General features: G+C 38.0%; 1 long non-coding RNA gene across 4 annotated transcripts; it reads right to left on the bottom strand.

Annotated features, from left to right (window-relative positions):
* Nucleotides 1–287: 287 nt before the first annotated feature.
* Nucleotides 288–26216, bottom strand: LOC136098347 (uncharacterized). 4 transcript variants are annotated; one of them, XR_010650932.2, is made up of 5 exons: nucleotides 25869–26216; nucleotides 25590–25739; nucleotides 17428–25492; nucleotides 13438–13560; nucleotides 9588–9959 (listed from the first exon to the last, which is right to left on the bottom strand). It is a non-coding gene; the product is annotated as an uncharacterized lncRNA (long non-coding RNA). The 4 variants fall into 4 exon arrangements; XR_011737366.1 differs by lacking the exon at nucleotides 9588–9959 and adding an exon at nucleotides 288–3140 and having other exon boundaries at nucleotides 17428–25739; XR_011737365.1 differs by having other exon boundaries at nucleotides 17428–25739.
* Nucleotides 26217–27664: the final 1448 nt, after the last annotated feature.

Raw genomic sequence — 27664 nt, 5'->3', positions numbered from 1 at the left:
ATACAAGGTGCAGAGCTGGTGCTGAGCAAAACTCTAAAGTGTAGGTGACAAGTTACTTATAGCAATGTCTAATGACTCTCATACAAATCACAAAGTTGCAAAAGTGAAATTGCAATTTAATTGCCTGTCTCTAATACAAGCAAAATATTAGGAAAAAACAAAACAACACAACAACAACAAAAACAAACAAACAAACAAAACAACAACAAAATACACACAAAAAACAAACAAACAAAACCCAAAACACACCAAAAACCAAAACCAGTTGATCATAATTTTGGTTAGAAAGTCAAACACTTAAAATTTAGAAAATGCAATTTTCTGTAAATAAGTTTAATAATACAGTCTCGACCTCATCACAAGCCGTTTTTCATGGTATCTTGATTTCACTTAGGGCACAAAGTAGGATGTGCTTACTTAGTTAATGAACAACTATCCGTTCTTTTTCCTCCTGTCCCATTTGCAACCCCTTGATACATACTATTCAAACAACCTTCAAAAATCAGAATGATTAATGTTTCTCCAGTGTTCATCACAACAATATCCAAATCTTGTTTAATCACACTTATCTTCGTAACAACCTTGTGAAATGATGGAGCGGCTACTCTTTATGTTTCAGGTGGGGACATGAGGCATAGATAGTAATCTTACAAGTGTCTGTTGATGCTGGGTAGCCAATCTGAGACCCCCTTTTTTTTTATTAGTTAGCATTATCTTACTCTTTGCACATTCAAAACAAAACCATCTTCGATGTCAGTTGGAGCAACGAGTTCTGAGCATATGTGAAAATATGTCTCAGATCAAGCCCCTTAAAAGGCAAATTAGTGCAGAAGTTCTGCTTGATTTATCTTGTCCAGTATCACCTGGGGATGTGTTGCAGAGGCAAGAACAGAATCTTCTTCTTTCTGTAGGTATGTAGATATTAGTGCATTGATATATATACATAAACACAAATATATACATATACGCATTAATTTTATACCAATTGAGTTTTACAAGGAAGGAGATAAATTACACTGTTATTAAGATAATAAGTACTGAATAATACAAAATGAGGACTGCAAGGATTTCCCACCTAAAAGTCACATAACATTTGGCTTACTTTGGGCTAGTTTTACATTCTAAAATTTCTCCTTGATTCTCGGTTTGTTTCTTTTAACATACCAGTATTGCTTTCTTGGAGCATAACCCTTATTTTTTCACCTGACTTTATCCTTCTTGAGGCAGTGAACAAAAGTGAACAAAAGGAGCAGATTAGATAGAGGAAAAAGCAAATTCAGCGGTAGATAGCAACAAGCACTATGTAGTACTTATCATCAGTGTATAAGGCTGCATGTTTCCCCCGCAAATAAGCAAACAGAAAAACAATGTAAATACATGGATAATCTCAATGGATTCCATGCTACAGACAGAAAATGTGCTATTTCAGAAGTTTCTAGGAGTAATCGTGACAGAATCTTCCTTGATGGAGTCAAAGTGGTGGACTTCGCAGTGTTAGGTTTACAGTCGGACTCAATGATCTTCAAGGTCCTTGCCAAGCTAAAAGATTCTGTTTCTACGATTTGAATTTTAAGTGCATCTTTCTTGTCTGTTTGGTTTATTTTTTATTCAAAGTACATGAAACTGACCAAGCTCCATTTGGAAACTGGAAATTGATATTTAGGTTAATAAAATTTAATTTATAAACATAACAAAGGTTTTAATTTTTTCTCTATGTTTGTCTTGTTTTAGGATATTGTTTTCTTACATTAGTACATGATGCTCTGTAAAGATTTTTGTATTTCCTCTGTTTCAAGATATCTAATACCTAATATAGTAACATACACATGTAAATTTCTGGTATCTACACACCAACCTAAAAAGGCTCATGTCCTTATTAGATTTAATTTGATCTAGCCACAACTGCTAATTAAGCTGTACTTTAATATAGAATCAAATTGTACGAATCAAATACACAAACTTAAGAGACAGTCGTAGTTCCATTTTTTCCTAAAAAATCATGCTCCTTATTAAAGGAAGTACTTAATTGTAGCTTTTACTAATTCACTGTGAATGCTAAAAATAAAATTAGACAAATGCAAAAAGGACATATTGTTGGAAAAATTAGAGTGTACCATGGTCTGTATTATTTATGAGTGACTAGGGAGACTAGAGAGAAGAGAAAGTTTGTACTAATAAAGCAAACCACATAGCTTACAAATATCTTGAGCTTTGAGATGCAGAGAGGATATTTGTTCAGTTGAAACATACGTATAAGAGCAGACAAAATTACATTTTAGTCAATTCAACATATAAAAATGGTGTAAAATCCTGCAATAGACAAAGCAATACCTAATAGACTGTGACTTTTTAAGATGGGAGTCCACTCTAGTGACTCTTTCTGACATGGCATAGTATTCATAGAATAAGAAAAAATAGCAGTTTTAAAAATCAGAATTCAATCAATATAAGCATGGTTCAAACACATGCACGGTTGGCAAAAAAACCCAGAATCCTTGACACATAAAAATATTAATCCTTCCATATACTACAGATTTTAGAAGGCACATACCCACATTGGCTATGCTCACACTGAAATGAGTTAAAAAATAAAAACTGTAAAAACAAACAAACAAACCAACCAACCAACCAACCAACCAAAAAATCCAGCTGTTACTGAAGTTAGTAAGAAGAGTTGTAATTTTTTCCTTCTGTCCAGAATCACACCTTTGGTTATGAAGTGCCTCCTGAGTTAAAATGTACGTCAAGCTGATGGTTCACATTCTTGAAAAGTGTTTTCATAAAAAGGCAAAAGAACAAGTGTTTAGGTGTCTTGTGCCACTTGTAGACATGTTGATGGTGAACTGTTGATGCTACAGTTTATGCTGATTCAGGTCCTATGTTAGTGGCATTATAAGCAGCGTTCAGCTCAGGTGGGACGACCATTAATCCAGATATAAAAACTTTGGAACTGGTCCAGGCACTGCAAATTTTATATATCAAGGTTTATCTAGCTTCAACTTTTTACTGAAGAATATTAAAAATTCAGGTCAATCCCATTCCAGCAAGACGGGAGAAGAGGGCCTTTCCAAAAAGAGGGAAGTCTACAGATTCAGGAAGTCTTTCTTTTTTCTTTTGTTCCCTTCCCCTCAAATGGCTTCCTAAAGTGAAGACACAGGAAAAAGATGACAAGAAGTACATAGAAAAGATTTATTTCTGGCCAAGCTTTTGAGCCATCCATCAGTCACTCACATGTAGCCTAAACCGGACACACAAGTAATGGAGGAAAAGAAACAGTGCAAAGTGGATGAGGAAAGAAAATGGCTGGTTGCATTCAATTTTCAGTCAAAGGGTTATTCATATACTGAAAAATAAAGAATCTCTCTGACAATCTTTTCCCCACACAGTTCGGTATTTAAAATTACTATAATTTGCTTGATGAAAGCTGACTTTTAGGTATACTAAAAGTTCTAGCCACAGATCTTCAACTTTAGTCTGAAGTTTTACCTTTCCATATTTTACCCCAACTTTGGCAGATTTTGTGGGCTCTGGGACTGTGAATCTTAATAATTACATTTGGATCTGGTTGCTTGAGTCCTCCCTGTGTGTAAACTGGATCCATCAAGACCTTTTTATGGACCTCTGAATTGTCTTTTCCACTGTGAAACGCATTTGTGGTTTTCCCCTTGTCAAGCTGTGTCGCAGTGGATATCAACCACAGTTAGTGTTGGGATGCAGAAGTTTTACAGGAGAGTGGACTCATGATGTCCTTTCTCTGCAAGAGGACACACCACCCCAGTCCCGACTGCAGAGTGAAGGTTGGTCCATGCTCCTAGACAAGGGAATCTAATCCCTTAATAACTTTCCCAGGGCTAGACAACAGTGTCACTTTTTCCTTGTTAGCTTTTCTTGAAAATTACAGAAACAGACAAAATTTCCTGTAAAAATATATGTACATAGTAAAAATTATGACAAAAAAGAGTCTTTCCAAGACAAGCAACCCACAGCACTGTTACCTTTGAGAGTTCAGGTATGTATTGTCATATATAAGTAAATCTGGTTTGCAGCTCTGAATGACTCACAAGTTAATGACTTTAACTGTTTTAACAAAATTGCAAAGTTCCATGGAAATAATTCAACTGATTTCTTTCCCTTTCCTGCTTCCTTTAAATCACAGAAATCAAAAGCTCTGACATTGCTTCATCCGAGAACATTTTCTTTCCTGAAATGAATCTTTAGACAACATATTTATTTTTTAAAAGCTTTGCTTTTTTGAGACTGAACTCGAACTCTACTTACTGGCAAGTCTGCATTTACAAGGCTGCCAGCTAAAAATAACGCATGAAGGAAGAAGTCATGTGGAACAAATCAGGGCACGACAAAAACATTAAGAAATAAAATTCCTTGCAATATTCTGCACTCATACACAAAAAGTTAAAGTTCATGGTCATATAGGAAAAAAATTGCAAGCGGTCCAATACATTAGATTAACTACTGCTATAAATTGAAATGCAGCCTATCCCTAAATGTTCTTTTCACAGTAGCATGCAAGTATGACAATGTAGGTAAAGTTAAGCAGCTGATCAGGTGAGCGCTTTTTTATGTATCCTAGTTCTTGCAAGAGGGCTCTGGATTTATGTTGGACTGGTGGTAGAATTTGGAGATACTGATAAAGCTGTAGAAAACTACTATCATGAATAAAATCACCCAAATGATCTTCAAAATGAGCAAAGATTTGTTATATGTTCAGAGCGAGATTGAAAAGAGGTTTAGAAATTAGTTGATATGACCTGAGTCCTTCCAGCTCTCCATAAAATTGATATGCTAATAATTATGACTAGACTGTACCATAATCTGTTGATTTCAAAGTGCTTCAGAGATTTTAGGTAAAATTTGATGTGTAAGATATTAAAAAATAAATAAGCTGCAATATGAAGTTTGAATATTGAGAGCATTTCAAGATAGGTATGGGTAAAATATTTTTACTGGACTTTTCATGGTGAGAAACAAAGATTCACAAGAGTCAGTTCTGTGGAATCTTTCACTTAGCATATCTTCGCAAAAAAAAAAAAAAGTCATCGTCTCGAAAATATATATAGACTATTTCCAGTATTACACATAATTATGATATAACTATTATAAAATTCTCTTTAATAATTTTTAGGAAGATTATTCAATTTATAGTAGCTTTCTAATAATTTACATTTCAAAATAGAACACATTTCAAAATAGAACACAACAGAATCATCTTTGCCATGTGGTTAAAAATCCAGCTTTTTATCCAGTTCTGTTGCAAGATAAGAAGGTTAAGACTTTCAGACTGTGTTGCTCAGAAAGAGCCATGTGCTGCATTGTGTAGCTGACTGGTGTGTACATAAATAACAGTGCAGAATAAAGTGGATTTGTGAATGGACCTAATCATGTGCACATGCAAACCAAGAATAGTGGCCTTTTATACTGTGGTTTGTGCAACACAAGTCACAGATATGCAAAGCATAAATGTGCTTCTGCCTTTGGGCGACTGAGTAGCTATCGCACAACAATTTGTCTCAAATTAAATGGCTTCAAAGATGTGAAATAAGCATGTCATTCACCTGCCGTCTCTTCTTTTATTATGCCTGATGCTATCATATTGTATTTTTCCTAATCCTCCTCTGTGGGTGGACTGTTTGCACCACTTCTGGTTTGTCTCTATCTGTAGTGGTACCACTGTGAGTTTTCTTTAAGCAAAACTGCTTTTATTTGGCAGCATTGTAACGTCTATCACAAGAACCAAGAGCGAGTACTTTTTGCTGCTCTGCCAAGATCTTGAAACTCACCTTCTTGTACTGTGAGCATTTTTGACTTGAGCTAATGTGATTCTTGACCTGTCTAAGAACATCAAGAATCAAACTGCCATCTCTTGGGAGAGGCAGGTTTAGCAAAATAATCTCAAACTCATTGAATCACCATGGCAGCAGAAAGAGATACAAATTTCCATTGAGTGAAAGGATCTACAAATTGGAGGCAAGGACACAAGGAAAAACCCCCTCTTTCTTCACCTCCTCCATCAATACTTCAGAAAGCAGTGCTAGAAAATAACAGGGGACTGAAAGCCATATCGTTGCAATTGGGGTAAGTGAGATGCACTGAACAAAGGCTTTGAGCTCAGGGGGCCCAGGGGAGGTTAATGGGTATCTGTGTGCGCACAGAACACTGCAGGGGATTACCCACGTCACTGCTTACTGCCTGAGATCCCCATCACCTTTGTTAGCTCAGGTAAGTTGGAGAACAGTTAAAACATCTCCACAGATTTGGTCCACTAATCACTCAGGGCAAGGTTGTGGCACCCTCATTAACACATTTAAATCAGGCTAGCTACTGAGAAAATAAGCTGCACAGCAAAGTAAACAGTGAAAGAATTTGGGTTGTTATCAGCTCTCCTCATACACAATGAAGTATTAATTGATAGAAAAGCTGCACTCTGGCAAAGTTTGAATGCACACCTACTGTTCTTTTCATAGACGATTAAAGAGAAATATACATATTCAGAAGACAGGCGAGAAAAAAGGTGAGGCGTGGATGGGGTGTTCTCTCTCTAGGTAGCTGTTGCTCATCTCTATGAGGTCTGAAACGAAGAGCTGATGTCCCACCGCCTGACCTCGTGCATCAGATCTGCATAGGAACCGACACTCAATCTACTTCTCATTCATTCAACTGCACAACCTGCTTCTGGCCAAACACCCAACATCAGTATTAAAGTATTTCTTCAAAATGCACATGGAATAAAATAATAACATAAATACTGGACTGGGAGATCCTGATGCTTGAACTGATACCTGACAAAAGGGACAGTAAACACTCAAGCAACCCAGTTCACTTTCCTTTTTTATGAAGAGACATCAATGACACTCCAATCCCCCAAATTCTTTGAAACACCAGCGAGTGCTACAGCTCACTGTGGTGGCTGGTCGTGTCAGGGAGCAGAAGCACTGGCAGAAGGAGAGCACAACTCACATGGGAAGGAACACATTGTAGTTTTGTGTGGCGATCATGTTCATTTTAATTGCTGGGGAACAATGCTACTCCACAACACCCACAGCTTGGGTCTGTGACTTAGTGGCACAGTCTGTCCCTACACATGCAATATGGCTTACTTGTTTTTTATTATTATTTTTTAACATGAATTTACCATGAGCAATTTAACAGTTTCCTTTCCTGTTTCTCAGTGGCACTCATACATTCTTTTCATGGTATTTCTTTCTAACTTGAGGTCCACATTTCTCTGATCCATCACTGTTGCCCATTTGGGAAGGAAACTGCAGATGATTTTTGCTGCCCCAAGCTACTGCCTTGGACAAGCAAATGCCTACTTTACCTGCTTCTGCAGTCCATCCCACACTAACATAAGGTTAAAAAGCACTCTTTATGCACAGGGAATAGATTTATGGTAAATTCGTGTCATTTTAAAAAAATCTTAATGAAAACCACTGTCACATTTTCCCTGGTGCTGGCACACAGCTGAGCGTTACATAGGGTTCCCCCTCTTGAAACAATTTTTTACTGATCTTGCTTTGTTTAAACTGCTTTGGTGCATGATTTGATGGAATGCAGGGAGCATAAGGAAACTTTGGATTGAATGCCAGATGCCTGCTTCATTCCTCTAACCTACAGTGTTATTAAAATATTACCAACTGGTTCTCAAGATCTTTCCTCCGCAACAACTTAAAAATAATTTGGATATCAGTTTTTTTGCTTACTGTTGTGTTGTGATTGTTGTCTCTGTTGTCACAAGTATGAATATCAGTAATGGGTACCATTCATTTTTGTAGTTAGTAGTTTTCCTGGGGAGCTAGTGACAGGAGAAATGTATGCATTAAAACAGGCGTGATGGAAAGCAGCTCTCTTTATAATTTCAGTCCAGCTGCTGTATTGATGGATACAATCTTTACCACATGCTCCAGGTGGCTTCTAATGCCTGACTCCCTGCAGAAACCTCTATTTGCACATCTTAAACCACTTATTGGATTTGAACAGGATTTTTCAGCCTGAGTGCAGTAACAGTGTTCGCTTATGTAATATTTGTAAATCCTGGCTTTACATTTCACTCACCAGACTCTCTTCAGAGGTATTCAACAGGGCCTTTATGTGGTCTGATTCTTGCTTTTTAGTGAGATCCTGTCAACTTGTATGGCTACAAAGCACATTGCTAAATTTATTTTCTATCATTGTCAGGGGTTTACAATGAAGTGTAACTCAATTAATCAGCCCTTGCTGAATAGTGCTTTTCTTTGTCACCAGATTTCATATAAAATTCATCTGAAAGCTTTGTATTCAAAGTTCACAAAGGTTAACTTTTATTCAGGGCATGCATCTCCAAAGGCTCTAATCAACTTGTCTACTGTTGTTTAAAACTTCACTTACTACTGTACCAGTTGCTTTGAATTATTGTGCTTGAGACCTTTATTTGGTGCCTGAGTAACTGAACTGGCACACTGAAGCCTGCAAAATAAAGGGCTTTTATAATTACGGATGGGTAGAGCTACTACTAAAGGATATATATTCCATCTCATCTCATGCATTACAACTGTCCACCACCCAGATATTTATGGTACACTTTGTAGCTGTGCAATAAAACTTCAAGTGTTCTCCTTCCCCCAGTAATTTTGCGCACAGCCCAGATTTTGTATAATGTTTAAGTGACTTAATAATAAGTTAGTGTACTAATTAGTGAAGACAACAGCAGACACCCATGATTTATAGCAAATGCCCAACAGATGATTACACTGCTGAACCACAAGTAAATCTTTTCAGCAGTGAGTCTTTACAATTAATTGCACATCAGTATACTTATTTTGCTCCTTTATATTAAAGAAAAACGGAAAAGATGAAAATGTTCCCTTTGAAAGGTGGACCTTATGGTGGCTGCAGGTGTTTCTGCCGATAGAAGGTATTGGTATGCAGAAACCGAACCATTTTCAGATAGGATGAACTTCTATTCCTGTCCTCCTTTGTTTAATATGAAATATTATTCTCCACTTGAGTGATGTTTGCATTCCTTTCCAACACAGTTGGTTTGATTTGTGACCTGAATACAATGACATACATACCAATGATCCATTACATGAACTAACATATTTGGAATTCTTGAAGGTGGAAGTGCAAGGGGACAGCAACCTGACTACATCATTTCTTTGAATTTTCATGTAAATTGTAGATCCTTATTTCTCTTTTTTTTTTTTTTTTTGTACTGGAATCTCATAAAGATATGAATCCCATAAACTTAATATGAATGCAAGGCAGCTGGACTGACATAATAGATCTAAGAAAACATTAGTGCTCAGATTATTGACCCAAAAGGCTGTAAGAGGGATTAGCAAGACACACTGTAACAGCTCCTCCCGAGCCTTTACAGTCTGCTGGGTCCAAAGTCCACTTTGCACAGTCTCCCAAGCAGAGAATGATCTCCAAATTAACATGTTTTCTAAAATACCTGCTAAGCTACAAACCACACTCTAATAGAGCTGTTGGGGTCTATCCAGTGAGGATTAGGCAAACCAGAATACAGAACAGAAGCCAGAAAATAGTAGGCTTTAAAATGCATCATCAAAACACTAAATGCAGCGGAATGCAAATATAACAAAAGTATTTATTTGAAATATTGGCCAAACCTGAGGTAAATGACACAGAGAGTACAGATTCTAGTTCACATTGAAAGACTATTTTGGGCTAACGACTATTAGCTTTAATGTTGATTTCTTTACTAATTATTATGACATAAAACAAGAATAAGTTTCTTCTCTCTATGTTAAACAATAACTAGCTAGAGGAGAATTCAAATTAGTCATCTGGCCTCTCATGGCATCACTGACTTTTTCTTCAGTCTCACTGATGTAAAAATGTCCATGTCTTTGTCTTGAACAAGGCAAACAGTGTTTCTAAAGCAGTTTTTCTCTTCCCATCTGGACCTTCTTCCAGAGCAAAGATGGCCATTACACTTCCTAAAGATAAGAGAAAATTAAAAGTAGTCTTAACCTTTCTTCTTCTAGTTTGCGCTTGTTTTGTTTGTTTTGGGGGTTTTGTTTGCTTGTTTGGTTTATTGTTTGTTTGTTTGGTTTTTCTCATTTTGGTTGCAATGTTCCAAATATTATTTGAGGGAAACTGAAATCTGAGGGAGGGGACAAGAGGAGACACGGAATCTCAAAAGCTGAAAGTAAAGGAAAATCTCTAGCATCTTTTTTGCAAAAAAAATATATTCCTCCTTCAGAGAATCAGGTTTTTCCATTGATGCATTGGAAAACTGAAGACTATCCATGAAACCCATTTTTCAACCAACACTACTTTAATCACAAGACTGCTAATAACACGCTGCATAACTTCAGGGCAAATCAATTTATCTGAACATCAATATCTCCATTCCTTCCTTTTTCTTAATTAATTTGTAATGTTCTCTCTCCTTACTTGCCAAGTGTCCATAGCATTCATTGTTGAGGACTCATTCCAGGGAGCCAGAGGGGGTGACCAACAGAGAGGCAATGAACCCATGGACAGAGGTCTGATCCAAAGCATTCACAGACAGTGGGGACGTCCTCAAGAAGGTCTCTGTCCTGCTTACCATAGGGTAATGCTATCCCAGGGAGTCCTGGGGATGAGATCTCTCACCACAGCATGCAGGGAGGCCGGTCCAAACGTGTTTTGGCCACCCACCCACATTGTCTGCATTTGGTTTGAGGAAAACTTGCTCATGAGGCTATGTCTAGAGTCAGCTCCCTTGCCATGGTGTGACTCTGATCAGGTATCAAAGTAGTTTATCCAGGATGGACCTAGGGGCTGCCAGATGCACAGCAAAAAGTTGGCTTGGCCTCTCATGAGGTACCAACTAAAAGCCCACCTGAAAGCTGATGGGCAGTGCTGTCAATGCAAATAGGGTCTGCAGCACTTCAAAACTATTAAAGCCAATTTTAATTGGGATTTCTCTTTTCTAGGAGTTACTTATCAGTCACTCTGCTGGCACGTTGCAGTCACATTGCTATTACAGCCTAGTCACAACCCCTGTTACATGGCAGTTGCTTTAAAGTACAGAGCAATCCCATCGCACTTACTTTATATTGACAGTTGTATGATGCCACTGTCATATCACAGATATTTCCTTGTCATAATTCAGCGACATTGCAGTCACACGACAGATACATTTTTAAAGTACACTGAATCTTTTGCATGGAAAACTTTGACAATGACAGTCACTGCTTAGTTATCTCTTACCTGTAGCTACGACAAAAACGTTTTGTGGTGGTCACTTACACTAGATACTTTGACTGTCACACAAAGAACCACAGAAAAGTTGCTGTTGCTCACTACAGACCAAGTCCTGGGTCCTGAGAACCACTTTAATGTCAAATTAAAGTAAGAACTGTTTAAATTTACAGCCAATTCCATATTTTATAGATGCTTCTCAATCTTATTCAAATATTGTAAGCATTTTGTCTGGATTTTTAATTGTTATCTTTATTAAAGCTATGTGAATAATTAAACATACAATTCTGTTTGCATCTTTTCACAAACAATTATTTTTTTTCAAAAGTATCTGTCATAAAGTTTCTCATAATAATTTCATTATTCTTTGTAGCTGCTCTATTGCATGTATTTAACGAGCAACATGTAAGTTGTGTATTGATACAGTTCAAATGGCGTATTCCTGTTCACTCATCGACTGATGAGTCCAAAGAGAAGCCATCACCACTGTTAATGTTGCTTCAGGTTTTTTGAGCAATGTGTTGCACTGGAAACTGAAACTGTTTTTAAGAGACATTCATCTACATTACTTTAAAAAGTAATTATTTCTCAGATATTATATCCAATTTAGAGAAGGAAAGAACTTACATATGAGATAAGTGGGAAAGTTTAAACCTCTGTATAAATAGAAATTTTGCAGTATTGCCATTACTGTACATTTATCTGAATATTATAAAAGCTCCTTTTCCCTAGAAAAGTACATAAGTACACATCAGCAATTAAATTCTGTCCTAATTCAAATCTGCATCAAAATTCAGAACCTTGAAGTTATTCCAACCCAGGACCGGGTAATCAATGCAAGTCCCTTCTCTAATTATATAAAATTTCCCAGTGCAGAAGAAATAATAAGAATAAAAAAATCACCCACCCTCAAATGATATTCTTTGTCTGTCTTTGATGCTGTGATGAAGTATTGATTCTATGAATAAGTGTTACATATTCGTGTCCAAATAATCTTGGGACTCATCATATGAAGACTGGCCCTTGTCACAAGTTCCCAGCACTCCAGTTGGAGTTCATTACAGATCCTACACATCATAGGGGCTGGTATTTCCCTTCAAGTACTGAGTTGGGTGTAGCAGAAAAATTTCTTGTTAGCTGTTGGCAAATTTTGCTGAAGACAACTTTATGTCTCTGAATTGTAAGATGTGAGGAAAAAAAACTGATTCTAAGACTTTCTTTTAACAGCTTCCCTGTAAAAGAGAACTATAGCTAGCCCTTCCTTTAAGTTTTATTGATTTCAACATTTTTGCCATCTTGATTTCTCAAACAGCAATTTGTTGTCTTTAAATCTTCTCAAAGACAGGTGCTGTTCCTCCTTGGGGCTTGTTTCTGTATACTCAGAGAGGAAGATCGCCACCATGGATGTCGTACTATAGCATGACTGCTCTGGGAGGGAGACTGGTTTTTATACAGGCTGTTACATTGATTCTCTTTCCTGTAAGTTGCATTGTGGCATTATCTTCTAATTATTCACTTGGTACATTTAAGATGACAATATGGACCTTGCTGAACTTGACCTTGAAGCCCAAATTTTAAAATTATGATCCCTCTGATTTTGACAGGGATCAGACTTGAGTATGACAATGTCCGTGGTATGAAAACTAGGGTATTTTTACAGGAAAAAGCATTTTTTACATGCAAATCCAGCATAAACTGAACAGGTTTTGTATCTGGATTCTTTATAGACTGTCTGCTTGTGCAAGTGCCTAAAAAAGACATATGTACATGATGCGTCAGTGTAAAACCACATTAAACAAGAAGCCTGATGTTCTACTGATAATCTAACATTTATTCTAGTTGATACCCTTAACACCTATACTCATTTTCAGCACTGCATTACTAGAATCTTTTGAAATAAAATTGAAAATGAAATTAAATTGAAAATGAAATAATCTTAGTGCAAAGTCAAATTTGAAAAGAATCAATAAGTATTAACATTTTAAGAAATAACCAGGGGAAAGCTAGCAAATTATCCCACGGAAAAGAAATTATATGAATACAAATTAATAAGAAGCTAATCAAGAAGAGGAATCTGAACACCCACAGAGGAGTTTGCAAGCTGTCCTAGGTTTATTTCATTATTATGAGTATACAGATAATATCTGATGAAAAACGAACACAAAAATCTAAACTCTACTTGTACTGCTATATGACCAAAAACGTAAGCAGCCAGATTATGCAGACCTGTCAAGTGAAGGCTTCCAGTCATTTCCCTCCTCACAGCACATCACATTCTTATACCACAGAAGGACTCAGCATGGAGCAGATCTGCAACCGTTCAGTGGCCTCCAGCTTCAAGATTTCTCACTGAAAGCAAGATGCAACAGATGTACATACAGTCTTGTTTTGAGGCTTTACATTGTGAGGCAGATTTTTCACTAAACAAAACCTATGTTTTTTTAGGCATCAAATGCTTATCTCAAAAATTCAGACTTGAGCTTGTGAACTCCAATGCGGTCTATGCCAACTCCAAATAAATTGTTTAGGAAGCAGAGGATCTTTTCAGAATGGTCCATCCCTATATATAATTTTTCTAGCACCTCAAAACATACATGTATTTTTTCTCACTTTGGAGGAAAATGGGTTGAAAGCATCTGTTTTTCATGCCGTCACACTTTTTTAATTTAAAGAGCAAACCTAGAAATATATAGTGGAGCTAATATGGACCACAGTCTTTTTACACTTATATGTACTATCTGTGACTGGAGCAATAAAACCTTCAAAAACAAATGACCTTTTTTATTTCCACTTTTATTTGTCTACTGTTCAAATAATAAAGGAAGTCTATAAAACAGTTCTACTCTGTAACTAGTGAAGTTAAATCCAGCTCACCAAAATAATGAAGGAACTATGTTATTTTAAAAATACATCCCGTTAGAGTTTAATTAAAGAAGTTAAATACATTCCATTGCTATGAGGTACTTCACAGCAACACACAATTAATTATCTGGAATTAGCACCTGGGTGAAAAAATAAAGCCTTAAGTTCAATGTTTACTGTTATGGAAAAAAGGTAGTAGCAGTGTAGGATGCTACCAGTTTATTTTGTTGGTTTTTTACAACCATGCTAGTGATTAGTTTTAAGCAATTATATGCCAAGAAAAAGGGTTTTTTGCTTGGATTTTTTAATAATGTAAAACATTTAATTGTATTTATTCTATGCATTTCAAAATATAATATATTTGGTAAAATACTTCAAGTCAGTATCTTTCATTGTTAAGATGTTATTTCTGAATAGTTTCCTTTGTGATCTGAAAATATGTTGCATGTGGGTTGTAATGAGCAATATTTTATCTATCATCTGACATTACATGGTTTGTCTATACAGTATTTATTGTACATCACTCAGGAGAATTGTCTACGTAGAGGGCCAATCTAATTGTCATATAGTCTACAGCAAGGAAATACCTACCAAGAGACCTGATATCCCTCTCTAGGTGCACAAACACTAAACGGATGTCTGGGCAGCACACCAGAGGTATATGTGCACCAATGTGGCATCAGCTCTGGCCATAGCCAAGGGTTATTGCTCATCCAATCTCTGCCACTGTCAGAGAGCGCAGGCTGTGTCTGTGGGACTAGCTGGCCAAACAAGACGATTTCCCAGGTCATGCGGTACGCAGACCTGGTTTACATAGTTTAATAAACGCAATTGGCTATTCTTGAATGCATACACAGACTACGTTGATGGTTTCCTGACTACCAAAAACTGCTGATTAAATATGACCACAATTCCAGCAACATCAAACAACATTCTGTTTGCCCAAAAACAAGATTAGGGGATTTTGTCCAAAAATTTAACTTAAAAATTGGAGGTTGTCTTATGACACCACGGTTGTGCACTGTGGAATGTTTTTTACTTATGTGCATGAATACGCCCAAACCACCCCAATTTTTGAACAAGACAGTGGAGCGATTTACTGCTGGTTTTCTCATTCACTAGGGAAGAAGTGTGGGTTGGGTCAGAGAATTCTACCATGGGTTTTTTAATCACTTCAGGTGAATTGTGAAATAGCAAAACATCTGGAGATAAGAAGGACAAGTGCAACAGGAAACATACCGAAAGGTATAAGCAGGAGTTACAATGCAGATTTCAAACTCACAGTGGTACTATATGCAGGAAAAACTAGCTGTTGTGAGTCCAAGAGGAAATATAATGTTACTGAGGCAAATGTGCCAAGATGGAAATAATCAAAACAGAAGCTGTTGTGCACTAATTCAATGCAGAAATCATTCAGTGCCTGAAAAAGTACACTTCCATGACCTATCACAGAATTATAGAGAGGTTGGAAGGGACCTTTGGAAGTCATCTAATCCAGGCTTTCTGCTGAAGTGGAACAACAAGTTTCAGAATTTATGCACTAAAAATCAAAAAAGGTTAGAATTCTATTTACACAGGAAATCGTTAAACTGAAATCTCAAGAAACAGCACAAGCATGACAAATTACATGGCAAAAATTCAAGACCAGTAATGACTGGTGGATACAGATGATATGTCATAATGGTTTTTGCCTACAGAGAAGGACTTCACGTTGCCAACATTTACCTTCCAACTTCACAAAAAAATTCATTGCATTCCAGCAATACATGATTGGATTGTGTAAAGGTCACGATTATCTGTTGATCCAAATGGGAAATGCAGATGAGACACCAGTTTCCTTTGATGAGCCATCCTATAACATCATTGAAGATATAGGCACAAAATCCGTCATCATCAAAACTTTGGGGAATGAAAAAATGTGCATTACAGTATCGCTGGTAGTGTTAGCAGATGGTATAAAATTGCCACCGTATGTGATCTTGAAGCGGAAAACAATGCTGAAGGACCAGCTGCCTACTGGAATAATTGTTAGGTGTCAAAACCAAGGATGGATGTCTACAGACTTAATGAAGGATTGGCTGAACATCATTCAGAACAGCAGACCAGGTGTGCTGGTATGCGAAAGGAGAATGCTTGTCCCAGGTACAGTCAAAGGGTGTCTAACACCAGCAATGAAGAATATCATTGGAGAAATGAATGCCTCTCTTGTAGTCATACCAGGATGTCACAGCTGCAGGTGCCTGATGTAGTCGAGAACAAGCCCTTTAAAGAGGGTTTGGAGCCCTTATGGATCTTGGCAGGGGACCGTGCTGTAACTCCTACAGGGAAGATAAAGAAGTCCTGGTGCAGCACTGCTTTGTCATCGGTTTAAGACAGCATCGGATCAGATAAATCCAGAAGTTGTCACTGAAAAGTTTAGAAAATACTGTATTTCAAAATCCATAAGAGGAGGTAATGATGATCTGAGTTCAAAGAAGAAGCTGAGAGTGGTGAAGATAATAAAAGTGGGGAAGAAGTTGAAAATTGGGATAGAGTGTCAGTGATGGAAATTACGAAGGTGTGCCAGGTGAAATATCTAATCTGCAATAGTAATAAAGCATAAGAGAAGAAAATAGACTAAATTCAGGCAAACCATTAGTGAAAAGTTTATATCCTTATTTATATTGGTTACAGATATGTAATAAAGATACTCGGTTTATAACTTTTTTTTAGGGATGTAGTTTTAAATTCAACATCATTGTGCCTGGGTAATATGAGATATTGCCTATAACTTGAAAATGCAAGAGAATAAGTTTAATTTGCTGTATTCTGAGAAAGCAGTATTAGATGAGGAAATCTGAAGAGCTAGGGAAAGCAATTTCTCTCCAAACTATTTACCAATCTGTTATGTAAATAGAACATTTGTCAAATTATTAAAAAAAAACAACAACAACACAAAACCAACCAACCAACCAAAACAACAGCAACAACAAAAAACAAACAAAAAAACCCCAACAACCAAAACAACAAAACCACAAAAAAACCCCACACTTTTTAATTGGTGCTGCTACTGAACTGAGTGATAAATTTCTCAAGCTCAGAGAAGACAAGGAAGAGGACCTGTTGTGAATAAGGTTTCAAAGTCTGGCCCATTGTTTTTATTTCAGTGTTGACATTCAGCAAAACCCATAAAAATAGCCAAAATATTACTTTAGCAACATTTAAAGTCAGACACAAAAAAGTGAGCCAGCCTGGCTCTCCCCACCCAACCCCAAAATCAACAGAGCTGCCCTTGCACATCTCTGTCTACAAAGTCTGAAGATTTGGAGAATCATAGACCAGGCTGCTTCTGAGGCAGCTGAAGAAGGAAGTTACCTCCAAGGTTTTGATCTTCATTGGTACCTTGCCAGAAGAGCTGCAGCTCTCTTCATTTACTGCAATTGGGCTGTTGTCCACAAGGAATGAATGTGGAAGGTTAGAGCTGTAAACTCTGTCCTTCGAAATCAATAGCCAAGGCATGTCCCAAAGCTGTGCTGTAGGAAAGTTTGAAAAGTCAGTGGCCAGCTTGAAACTCAATGCATATCTGTGCTGGGAAAGGACTGTGAGGCGGCCTCCTGCAGTATAGAGCACTGTGCAGTTGTCTAGGCTGGAGAAAGCGAGAAGCAGAAATACCAGCAACAAGGTCAAGAAAAGACAGGCATGACCCAGTGGTCTTTCCACTGACTTCGGTGCGTTTTGGATCAGGTCTCATGCAAACATTCGCTGTCTCAAAGGTCAGCAGTGGAAAATTTTGTGGGTTTTTTTCTGTATTTTTTTTAATTCTCTCAAGCTAAAGATTTCCAGGCATGCAATGCCTTTCTACTTACTGTGTGGAGAAGACTAGCAGTCTTTTTGCAGTGAAGTACGCTTGTGTTCTGACTGGCTTTCCAGCACATTCATCTCTTCAACTATATATTGCCTTATTTATCCATTCCTATCAGCTTTTCATTTGTTTTCTTCTAAACATTGGTGCTGACTATACAGAAGCCAAGAAAATTCAAGGCAGTTTCCAAAGCTGATAATTTTTTCTTCCCTTTTGTAATGAAGACTCCAAACCAGCACTGATTATTTCAAAATGTATGTCTATGGTTTGTAAGCAAATTGACTTCCCTGCTATTCTGTGATGAAGCCTTAGAAATCATAGAATGCCTGTCACTGTTTTTCAGATACTTAATAAATCTGGTTCAATGATTTTCTGACAATTTTCCACCAAAATTATTCAGGCAGCCTGAGTCCCTTTAAAAAAAAAAAAAGTCAAAAACAATGCTGTATGGATTCCATTTCAAGTCGATAAATTGTTGATTAATCTGGCTCATGGTGTGTATAAACTCAGGCTTAGCTCTAATGGTAATCATCTCCAGAGTGCCATACAGCTGCATGCTTTCATTTCACACCAAGGGAGCAAGGATTAAATCCCTAATGGAGAAGACATATAAACAGTTTTAGTCTGTGCGACAAGCACAGCCCCCATGGCAGCATAGTTGTGTATACAGCATGCGAACGTGTGGAGAAGATGGAAGGACTGGTTTTAAAAAAATAATAATAATCTTCACAAAGAGAATGGTGCAACATGTAGGACAACACAAATGAGTGAGGGAGACATCTTAAGTGGAGCACGGCAATAAGTTTAGCAGGGTGCATTGCTGTTTGTGAGGCACCTACACCAGCCACACTCAGGTGGTGTAGCATAAAATATCTCTCCAGCTCTGAGTGACAACATATGTACAGTGACAGTCTGAGACAGTGAGCCATTATGTGCGGGCTGCTGATAGCCGTAAACTCCTAACAGCTATGCGTGTTCATTAGTATGCCGCCCTGACCATTAAGTGGTTCTGTAAAATGTGGTTTCACCCAGACTCTTATTTTCCACCATATAATCTTCCCAAAGCTGTTGCAAAATCTCTAATATAGCAGCGTTAAACATAATGTATTTGTAAAGCTTACTTTTTTCATAGAAAATTTTAATCCCATTTATTGGTAACTAGCTTTTTAAAGTGACATTTTTCCTTGCTGCATTTAGCTTAGTCCAAGGGGAAAAAAAAATACAAAAAAAAAAAAAAGATGCCAGATGTCACGGGGCCAATAAGCAGGTGGGCCGAAGCTTCTGTACCAATTCAAACTGGCACCGCATCAAACCTGGTGGGTATAACCTTTAATTCAGTGCTTCCCTGGCACCAGATCTAGTGCCATCTGCTTAGCTTTGCTAAGCTGTGCTTGTTTCTGTGCAGGGACGATGCCAACAATGCAAACTGTCTCCTACATGTGCAGGGAATCATCGGTGCAACTAGTTTTTCAAGACCCATATGGTGGCATCTGCAAATGTACACTGTCAGCACTGCTACTTGTACCACCCTTCGTGTTTAAGAATGGAAGGAGAGAGCCCTGCTTTGCAATTCACATCAAGCTGAAGGGATATTCTCTTCTCTGAACTCCTGTTCTTAAAGGCCAACTCTGGAACGAAGGGAACATACAGATTTTAAAGAGGAAGCAGTTAGGAAATCAGGCACAGGAACAAGAGGAAATCAAGTAGCAGTTAGGAAAAACTGATGATTTTGTTGAAACCCTCTGTACTCATTGCCTGAAAGCTCCCTCAATGTAGTTAAAGCCAAAAAATTACTGTAACTTGGCTCTTGAGCCTATGAAATGGTTATATTTGCCAGCACTCACACCAAGATATGGGTATTTCCACTTGGTGGGAGTGGGTGCTGTCCTATCACCTGTTCTCCATGGGGTGGTACCATCAAGAAGAGTACAAGTCAGAGGGACAGGGTAGGTAGAGGCTGGCTCCAACCCAGTTATTTTGGTGCTTATTCCAAGCATTAAGAATGGTTACTGACACTGAGGAGGTGGTGAAATGTTCACAGTATCACAGTATGTTTGGGATTGGAAGGGACCTCGAAAGAGCAAACCCAGAACTAATAAAGCTAACTTCAAGATCTCCAATTTAAGTTTCTCTTTGTTAGAGAGCAGCCATACCTCCTTCCAAGTGCAAGGGGAAGTGCCTGGGGCCACGGCCAGACGATGCCTCCTTCTTCCCTCTCCACGCCTGCCAGCACATCCTGGGAAGCCCAGGCTTTTCAAGCACTTTGCAGAACTGGCAGGTGTGTGTGGCAGTTTGGAGAGGAAGGGCAGAGAGGAAGGGCACCATCCTTGCTCACACCTCTGAGCACTGGCTTGGCATTTTCCACTCCTTCATAATTTGGCTGCTCAGACATTCCCACTGGTTCTGATATGTTACCACCTATCACCAACGTCAGTGAGCAAGATCCTGACACATTGCTCTGCCAACCATCATCAAAACACCTCCGTGTGGTCAGGAAAAGTACATTGACCACAATGAGCAGCTCTGCTTGCTGCAAAATAATTAATCGCTCTCACAGAAAGCCAGAAAAATTTGCACTGAAGAGTCTGAACAAAGCCGCTTTCTTTGCATTGCAGACGCTGTGGTGGAATGGATAAATACAAACAAAAGGGTTTTTTTCGGTGGAATAATTTTCCACATTTGATTTCATGGAAATTTTCTATTAAACTCAGAGTCTTCAAAAAAATCACATTTATATACAGAGCATAGCTCTACCTGACAGAGTGGCTTTAAAGCAAATCTTCTTCCCTTGCTCCATGTTCCTCAGATCCTCAAATAGTTCCGTAACATTTTTAAACAAGGAAAAGGTTAACCCAGCAGATTGGGAATTATGAAGCCTGCTGCCATCTTCCTTTGAACGTCAAGCAATTCTCTATTCCTACAATAACATGGGTTCCCCCCTCCTTCTCCTTCGGTGTCATTGCCCTCCCATTGCATGAGCAGTGTAGCCCCCTCTGGGTCAAATTCTGCTTATAGGTCAAGGAGGGGGTAAAAATTATTCTTAATTTGCAGGAAAGTTATGAACCTTCACTAATTCATGACTTAGTTTCAAGATATTTAGATAGAACTCATAACAAACTATGCCAATATTATTATTATTTTTAATTTCAATTCTACCAGCCAGGTTGTCTTCTCTTTCTTTAGTGTAAGACAACTGATTGGCACCAAACACAGCTGCAAGTCACATCACTGCTAATGAATGAAGACTTTTTTGTTGCTGTTATGAACTTGCAGATAGCTTTAAACTGTGACGTTTAAATCACACTAATCCAAAACTGCCTTTTTTTGCTTTTACACTCCACAAGTTCCTTTCCTTGATGTGCTACCTTCTGAGAAACTACAATTAAAGCTTATAACTAATAGAAATAAAAGACACCTTTATGGAAAGGTAGTCTCTTTTGGGCAGAAAGATACAAGTAGGAGAAAGATTTATTTATTCCTTTGATTCATTAACAAAGAATTTATGCCACAGTAATCTGGCTCTGAGTGTTAGACTACAATTTCTTCCTTTAAAACACTTCACCACGATTGGTGTACAATCTGCATGAAATTTCCAAAGGTCTCTTGGTCATGTGCACTTCCACGAATAGACAAACAAGAAAAAATTTGGACTTGTTGTAAGTTTGATATGGATGCTGTTGGTGCATTGCAGAAAACAGTTAATTGCCCAAATCCACTGCTTGCAGTGTTAAGCAGCATTTTTGTTTTTACAAGGAAAGATTACTTGCAAATACTCCCTCTTGTGATCAAAGCTAGAAAACCAATGGAATAATTTTTCACTGGTTCAAATCCTTCTGACTGACATTGTTCGAGTGTTACAAATAGCCTGTGAATGGGACTTTGAGGCCCTTCCATTCTTTGGTCCGGTAAAAGTGATGGCTGCTTTTCAGAGGCACTCAGAGAAGACTCATTCATCTCCTGATGAGGCATTGCATGTGCTGAACTTCATATTTCATTTTACTACTCATGTGAAGAGGACATATTTAAAAGGATGTATTCATTTCTCCTTTCCCAGTTGATATGACAGTATTTTAAAATTGCATACTTTGGCGAGTCTTCAAGGACATAAAGCAGTGTTTGAAACAATGACATAAAGCTTATTTTCTTTTTTCATCTTAATGTCTTCACTAAGTTAAAAAAAATATTTATTTTTTATATAAAATTTTAAGCCTTGAATTTCACCCATTGACTAACGGTAGCTGCTGGACATTATGAGGTTAACAATGCATCACCTGCCTTAGACTTTCCAGAGGATTGATTAAAATGCATACAAATATCTAAAAAATAAAACCAAATTACATAAACAATGTTTTAAGGGGTTGTTGAACTGCCCTTTTCTGGTTAGCCAAAAAGAGATACTGACCTTAGAAAAATTGATTTTAAACCCAGGAAATGTCACCTGAGTACTCATTCAGAAAATCCAAGTTTGTGAAAATCCAGCAGTACCTCTTAGCTGATATTTATTTTTCACAAAAATGTTAATTAGGCTTCTAGGTGTGTCCTGTGCAGATATAAGTCTTAAGTTTAATGTATTAATATTTGTCTGAGAGTTCACAGTTAGCACGTTACTCATTTGTCTTGCTGCCTACTAGACATGCTCTACCATCGATTTGTTCTGTCAGTCGCTGTGGAAGAGGAATAGCACTTCACAAATCAAGTATTAGGCAGGATAGATCACAGAGTTTTAATGAAGAGAATATGTTTGTTAGAGGCAAAAAATGGTTACGGAAACTAGAAACCAAACATCCAAACTTTGACACAATTGTGTGGCTTTACAGAGCTCTGGTTGCCCTCTCAAGTTACCCAAGACAAATTGAAAGAACTCATGATTGCTTAGGCATTTCTATGTGTTGACCAAAAAACATGAATGCACCTGTATTTACTCCCTTCTCTAATAATTACCACACAAAATGTATGTGCACTCTTGCACAGTTAGTAGAGAACCTCTACCCTTAGCTACGGTGGACCATATCTCCGGAGGATCCCAGTCCTACTTGTCACTGTAAGACCTAGATCCTGCAAAAATTTCTGTTCATACTTCAGTGACCTACAGCATAAACTGTTTCCAAATCTTCATACTGATTGCTCATTGCTATTTACTGAGCATCTCCTCAAATGCTTGTTTTTTTCCCCAAGACATTTTTATTTATTGTTTTAGTTTGATTGTGTATTCCATGCTCATCTCCTTGCACTCCAGAGATTTCTCTGTTCTTTGTTCTACTGAGATTGCTCCTGAACTTCCTTCTGGATGCTGTTACACATACTGCTGAAGTGCTTGAAGCAATAAAAAGCTTTCTTATGCTATTTTATTCATACATACATATCTACACCACCCCAATAACAACCTGTATCTAAATCTGTAGAGTAACACTCATGGCTTCGCTGCTTTGCTCCCAGGGTCCTCGAGGCTCAGTAACAGAATGTTGCATGCTTAAGAGTAAGAAATGATCAATAGAATGTGCCTGCAGTATTTTTGTTCATCTTACTTGATTATGTCAAAACATTCATTTCAAATTGTTTTTTTTCTTTTCTGTCAGCTACGGCTTAACCTTGAGTTGTCTTAGCTTGCAAATGAAAAAAGCCCATAGAAACCAAGTAGAACAGAGCAGACAAGGAAAGGCCCCTCAGCCCAAGCTGTGCTAGTGCACCAGACCGGCATTTTGCAGTAAACAATGGCCAGGGTAAAACCCTTTAGTGTTTCTCACACTTCGCTGGATGCTGCTCTTCAGGGTTGTTATAAAGCACATGCAAGAAACAGTTTCTGGGTTTTGCGAGTCCTGAGGATGTTGGGGCTGGCTCCTTGCAAGTGGAGTTGACCTTTCTAAAGAATTTATTCTGGCATACCAGGGGCTGAATAATCTGAGAGACAGACTTAGAGCTCATATAAATAAATGAATCACACAGAGGCATATGAAAATTCCCATGCAGGATATGCCTTTTGCAACATGTTAACCCTTTCTGCAGAGAATTTATGGACAAAGAAGTTGTGTTGATAGTTTCAGTCATCTGTGCTAACTCTGCTATAACTTCATCGATGTGGAGTGAACTATGTCTTCAGCAATGTCTGGAATGTTCCCACATCCACTTAATTTATTTCAGAAATGCCAGCAGTGTCACAAAAGCGTTCATCTATACAGGCTTGTACAGGGTCTCAAGCTCTAATAAATATCACTACTTATTAATCAGTGGCATTCATTTTTTATGTTTAAACTGATTAAAAACAATGAACAACAGAGACAAGAAAAGTATAATCCCCACTGCCATTACATTCTCACTTAAACAGATGTTTCTTTTCCTTGTTTTATAGACTGGAAGAAGTAAATTAGTTGCAGAGTTTGACAACACATTTTTTACAGCAGCTTACAAACTATTTAAAGTCACTAAGCAGGAGTATTAGCATTGCATTTGCTCCGGGGTTACCATACTGGTGAAACAGGCTTACAGGCACTTCCCTAAAGCCTATGAATGATTCAAACCCACTTTATATGCAAAATCATATATACATGCCTTCTCTCAGATATTACATGTTATGCCCATCTGTAAGAAGGAATACCCATCAGCATCTAAACTATAGTCTTTATTTTTACTGAGTAGAATTCCAGCTCTGAATGGGAAGAGTTGCCAACCACTGTAGAAACATACAATCTCTGTTCTCCAAGAATTTATACTAGGATTGTCAATTGAAAGGCAAAAGGAAGATAGAGCCAACAAACAAGAGTATGAGAAAACCAGGAGAGGCTGTAATGTTCTATTACATGAGACGTTTAACCACTGACAATTTTTAGACAACTGAGCATACATTGATCTTATCAGAGTGTCTGAATACACTTTTACATGATTCCTGGCTGGCAAATCTAGTCCCCAACCATTCAGTTCATAACGATGCCTCAGACTGGCATGCTTTCTGTCCATGCCCCAAAAGAATAATGATTATCAAACCACCCTGGAAAATGAGATATTAGCAGAAAAATATTTATCTGGTAGGAGGAATGCATGTCACAAAGAAATTTGTGGTTTTGATATACAGTTACACCATCGAACTGTTACAGACAATCATTGAAAAGTAGAGACTGAGCATATTTGTACACAAGGTAGATTCCCATTCTTTCAAACAGACATCTTTCAAAGAGGAATACACAAAAGTTTGAATTTAATTCCTGGCCCCACATGCTGGGCTAGGTTGTGTAGCAAACTTTGAAGATGAAGGCACATGAGTAAACATAGAAATGCAATGCCAGACCAATCAGAAGGAGTTCGCACAGAAGCAAATGACTGATTTCTGATATGCATGAACAGGGAGAGATTCAGATTGAGGAAACAGTGAGATACAGTTCTTTTGAAGATCATTGAAGTAAGGTGACAAATTAACACTCTCCCTCTGTTCCTGCAAGTTATGTCCACACGACCTTTGGTGAAGCAATTGAAATGAAACTTTAACCTGTTGCAATGACAAAATCTTTGCTGTGTAGCAGCACTCACATGGTGACAAGAATGAGCTGCTCTGTCATCGTACTCACCCCTAGGATCCAGATGAAATGTCTGAAACACCAGATACACAAACAGAAAGTCAACAGCATTTTGGACAAGCTGAAGTCTGTAGAACAGAAATTCAGAAAAGCATGCAGGGGAGAAATACCATCTTAAGAGGGAGAATTGATGAAAAGCGTCGTTGAAATTACAACAGGAACACAGGGTCAGGAAAATACCAGCTCAGCTGGTGTTCACTGCTGCATTGGTAAATCTGCCTTCATCATTACCAACTCTGGATTTGAACTTGATATTACATCTAAAAGAAAGGTAAAGTATAAATAGCATTTCATTGGTTTAAATTAAAATATAATACTCAGGAAATGAAAATTGAAATCTGACTAAAAAAACGAACTGTCCCACAAAAGAATAAATATAGATCACATACCTGAAATTTAAATTACAACCCCCAAAGAGATTCTAGCATTGCCAGCACAGAGCCTGAAAAACCCACAGTGCAGCTAGGGGCTTTATGCAAACCTCTCCCACAGCTCTGTAAATTCCCATCCAAAGAGAAGTAACAGCAAGAGGAAAAGAAAACTGGAGTATTCTGTGAGTGTGGTTCCAAGACAGGGCCAAAAAATCACCTATAAAAGATTAAAAAAGAAAAAAAAAAAAAGAAATGAAACAAAACAATGATAATTACAAAACAGGAAAAGAAATTGAAAAGCAGTTAAGTAGTGCACTCTGAAAAGTCTCCACTGAATTATGATAAGTATGTATTAGCTGCAGTATGTTTATCTATGTCCACAAGAGAGGATTAGCTGCAAACATTCTTCTGAGATAAACCAGAACTATTTGGTGCTGGCACTGTTAAATTTTTGTGATATGCAGGTGTTTGGAGTATGTGTGCAGCTTCCTCATTGGTTTTGATCCAGGTATTTCCACTGAGATTATTTTTACGCGCTAAATGTGGCGAGGTACATAGAATAATGGTAAACACTCCATGTATCTAGCAAAAATAGTTTTATTTACATTGAATGTTGAAATAGTTTCAGGTGATAAGGGCCATTAATGCAATTACTCACTTTGTCAGAAAAACTTGGGGCCAGTGAATTTCACCCACTCCTAGTTGGCAGGCATCCCCACAGGCTGAGTAGTGCAGGGCTTCTTAGACATGGATGAGAGCAGAGCTACCCTGTTTCTGACAGCAGAGAGGTCACGGTGTGAGCAGGGATTTGGGGTGGCTGGGAGGGGTCCTGCACATAAGGATGGGTGAAGAATCCTCCGCAAAGTCTGGTATCATTGCAACGTACCCATGCTGGACCAGAGCTCTTCACACCAGCCCACCCCTCTTTCCCTCCTGCTCTAAATGGCCTTGTGCCGGATCCAGATCTGCCATTTGTCACCTTCCACCTCGTCTTGTTCCCAAGCTTTTCAGCTCCGCTCTCCTTCAAGAGCCCAGCTTTCCTGACCCTCTTGATTAAACATGCCAGTAAGATTTCTTTAGCAACTTTGAAAGGTACCCACATCTTCCTGTTTGAAGTCTTTTCAGACATCCACTGCATCCTTACTGCCCTAAATGTAGTAGCTGTAAATCAGCAGTAATTTTGGTGTTTATTTCAGAAGTGGAGCTCTATGTGACATTCAAAATCTAGGCACAATTTTGATAACCAAATTCAGCAGACAGGATGTCAAATCAGACATCTGAAGAGGACACTAAGTTACACAAAACCCCAACTGTACATTTTTACCTTCTCCAGTTTTCACTGAAAGGCAACATTTTCCAGTTAAAGGATCTTTCCAAATAACTCATTTCCTATGTCAGCAAACCTAATTCCTCCTATCACTTCGCAGCATTCCATTCTGTCAAATGACTTATTGTAAATTGTGCCTCTCCTGCAGTTCCTGCTGTCCCATAACCTCTCAGTCCATGCTACACTTACCTAAGATGTGGGGGCAGCTCTGCACCTTCAGACTGATTCATGTGGAAGGCCACTAGATATTTTTACCTAGGGATCATTGCACGGTTTTAATCTTGTTGCTCTTGTCTGCAAACAGCAACATTCTAAGCCCTTATGCAGTGTAACCTACGGTTTAAATGAAATTTCCAGTGTTTCAGATCTTTTTGTTTTGAAATCTTCATGTCAGCGTTCCAATTTCCACAATTTATCATTGTGTTTTATGGCATAACAAAGCATCTTGAAGTCTCCAACTATTTAACTACATCTATTCTTCTCCACT

This window comes from Patagioenas fasciata, chromosome 2 (assembly GCF_037038585.1).
Source record: "Patagioenas fasciata isolate bPatFas1 chromosome 2, bPatFas1.hap1, whole genome shotgun sequence".
NCBI classification, from domain to species: Eukaryota; Metazoa; Chordata; class Aves; order Columbiformes; family Columbidae; genus Patagioenas; species Patagioenas fasciata.
The sequence above is the reverse complement of the archived record's forward strand: the minus strand, read 5'-3'. Positions and strand labels throughout refer to the sequence as shown.